Below are 3182 nucleotides of genomic sequence, written 5' to 3' on the forward strand. Positions count from 1 at the left end.
ACCTAGGGTTGCATAAAGGAGCAGCATTAAAAATATCTGATTACAGAAACTTTTTTATCAGTTAAGTACTCAAGATTACTCTTGGAAGTCTTGGCTGTTTTCTGCAGTACTTTCTAAACCTCCTTCTTTCTTATTTCAAAAGTGTTCCCAAGAAGACCTGAAAGTCTCCTGCTTTCCTGAGCCAAATCAGCAGAGTGGTGTTGGTGTTGGTGAGGGCTCAGCTGCTCTGATCGAAGACTCCCGTCCTGCACCTACAGCATCTGCTTTCTGTTCTGCCATGGACTTAGTCCCCGGAGGACTCCACAAACTGCACCAGCTCTATCAAATCCAAAGATCATTTTCTTATCAAATCTTTTGCTCTGTTGTCTAAGAGCACCTTAATAATTCCCACGGAGGTGTTGGGCTTTTTCACCGATTACATTTTTCCTATTGAGCCAAGAGAAAAATTTCCTTCCCTTACCCACACGCGTGAGACGGATACACCCAAACCCAGCCCAACGTCAGCCGAGGGAGCGTCTGTTGAACTGCGGATAAGCTCGTCTTTGTGAAAAAGGAAAGGTGCGATGGGTGCACAGGTGCTTTCCGTAGGAAGGTCTGGATTCCCACCTTGCTTTCAGGATCAAAGAAACAGATGACTCCACCCGTACAATGGATGCTCATGTTTTACAGCACAGAACTCTCCAGTTGGCAGGATGAAAAGATGTGAAGGGCTTCCACAACTTCAGTTTGTTATCCAAGGTATAAATTTACATTGGGAAACAAGAAGATGTTAAATTCAGAGATGAAGCTGCTCTTTTTCTTCAGGAAACAATAAAACGAGTCTGCATTTTATATAGATGATGCCTATTCATTCACCTGACTCGCCTTGTGCAGCCCTCCAAGGACCTGCCAGAGGTATCTCGTTGGACCATCTGGTTTCCCTGACATGACAGCCCAGCTGCCCAGCTGCCCAGTCCTGCAGACATCACTTTGCAGCCCTGAGAGACCACCAGCAAAGGCAGTCTCTTGAAAGGATGCAGAGTTTATCCCAAACTATTCTCTAAAATACACATGCCAGCTCCAGACCTCCAGCTCTTTGAGACAACCCCACTGAGACGACTGGGGCAGATGCAGGTCTCTCTTGGGTCTACCTCAGCCTTTCCATTATTCCAAGATTTTTTACATCATGATCATTGCTGTTAGATATCTTCATGCTTTATTTTCGAAGCATGGAGCTTCTGATGCCAAAACCCAAGAAGAACCAGTTCTGCTGGGACAAGGGGACTCCAGTGGCACTGGTGGGAGAGGCTGAGGCTGCCTTGCATGGGGAGGGATGTGTGGCATGGGGGAACAGTATGGGACAACACTGTCCTCTGGGAAAGGTAATGGTTCCCATCTGCCTCTGGGGAAAAAGCCTAGCAATGGCAGTTTTAGCAGATGCCCTCAATCAAGGTTTCTGAAGACAACCTGGAGCAGCCATCCAGCTTTCCTCCAAAAAAGGAGGAGAAAATAAACTCCTCCATCCTGTTCCCTGGATGAATGGAGGAACTGGTGACAAGACTTGAAGACCTCAGCAGTAAGTGCCTAAAAACTGGAGTCTTGAGCAGCACTCTGAAATGGGATCTCCAGCCTTGAACTCCTCTTCACTGGGGCCCAAATTAAAAACAGAAGTGTGGCTTCCCCAAAAACTGGCCTTAAAAAGTGGGAGAAACAGCTGGTGTTGCTTCATCTCAGGACTTGCAGGCGAGGAGCCTCACAGTGCCTTTGAGCTTGGCAAGAACACAGGGAACTGGTTTTGATAAACAATATGGATAAAATTGATGAGCTTTCACACAAGTATGTGTTACTGGCTGCATTTAAGGATTCATCCTTTCCATGTTATCTATTTTAATGCATATATGTAAAACGTGTTCTCTGGATGCGTAAAACCATATGTCTCCAGGGCTAATACTCAGGGAGACTGGTTTTTCAGTGCCAATAAATGGTGTTTCTTATCTGCCTGCATTACGTAATAAGGACCATGAACTAATTAAACTGTTGAGGTTTGCAATGAGCCGTGTATCTGGATGATCCTGCCTTCACGGTGCCTTGGTTTGGGGTGTTCAGTGCCCCCCTGGGTGTAAAGCCCACGCTGGAGTTTCCTGATGTTCTTCATCCAGTTAAACCTATTCTGAGATGGATGCCCAGGATTTACCCGGACAAAACTCTGCAGGAGCTGTCAGGGAGAGCTGGGGACTACCTGGTGTTGAAAAGGAGCAGAGGCAGAAGTCTTTCAATATATAAATATGCAAAGCCAGAGGCAAGTGAAAAAAAGGCTTTGGCCACATGATGGCATCCTCATCCGTGGCAGGGCACAACCCTGTGCCACTTGCTGCACCGCCTGCTCCAGCTGCCAGGCCATCTCTTGCTGTCTCACTCCATCCAGCCCCGAGTCCAGGTTTGCTCCCAGACCATCACACGGTCCCTTCCCAACAGGGCTGCAGCATGCAGGCAATTTTGGGGTGAGCCCACCCTGCCAATGCTCCCCTAGCCCGACAGCATGGGAGGATGCACCAGTTAACCACTGCATCCCCCTGCGAGCATCCACAGACAAACCACGAGCGAGGCAAAGCAACGCCAGGCTGGAGAAGGAGGGTTTGGAGGGTGACAGCAGCTGTGGCACCACACAGGAGGGTTTGGAGGGTGACAGCAGCCCTGGCATCATGCAGGAGGTGGGGCTGGTGCTGGGCCAGGGATAGTGGGGTTGGGACAGGCAGCATTGGAGGTTCAGTGCTTCGTGGCATGGTTGTACTGGGATGGATCACAGCAGATCCCTGCACGTGGAGCCCGAAGATTAATTTAGTCTTGCTTTTGTCATAGTGAGTGCCTGGTAGTGTCACCAAAGAGGTCCAGTGGTGGGCTTGGGTGACACCGCAGGGGGTCAGCCCCATGTCTCAAAGGGACAGCAATTACAATTTATGCACACTTAAATTTGACAGGTCTATGTCTTGTGAATGTTTTTTCTTTATGCTATATCAAATGCATTAATTTTTAGAGATAATATCAGCATCATTATCCACTGATGGAAATTAGGATCTCTAAGGAATCCTCCTCAGGGATTTTAAAACAGTGCCTTGCCTGGCAGGCAAGCAGCCCAACATACAGCTGTTTCAAATCTCTCGTATGAGGCACTGGTCACATATCACAGAATCACAGAATCACAG

The sequence above is a fragment of the Pterocles gutturalis genome, unplaced genomic scaffold (genome assembly GCF_000699245.1).
Source record: "Pterocles gutturalis isolate BGI_N339 unplaced genomic scaffold, ASM69924v1 scaffold26478, whole genome shotgun sequence".
NCBI lineage: Eukaryota > Metazoa > Chordata > Aves > Pterocliformes > Pteroclidae > Pterocles > Pterocles gutturalis.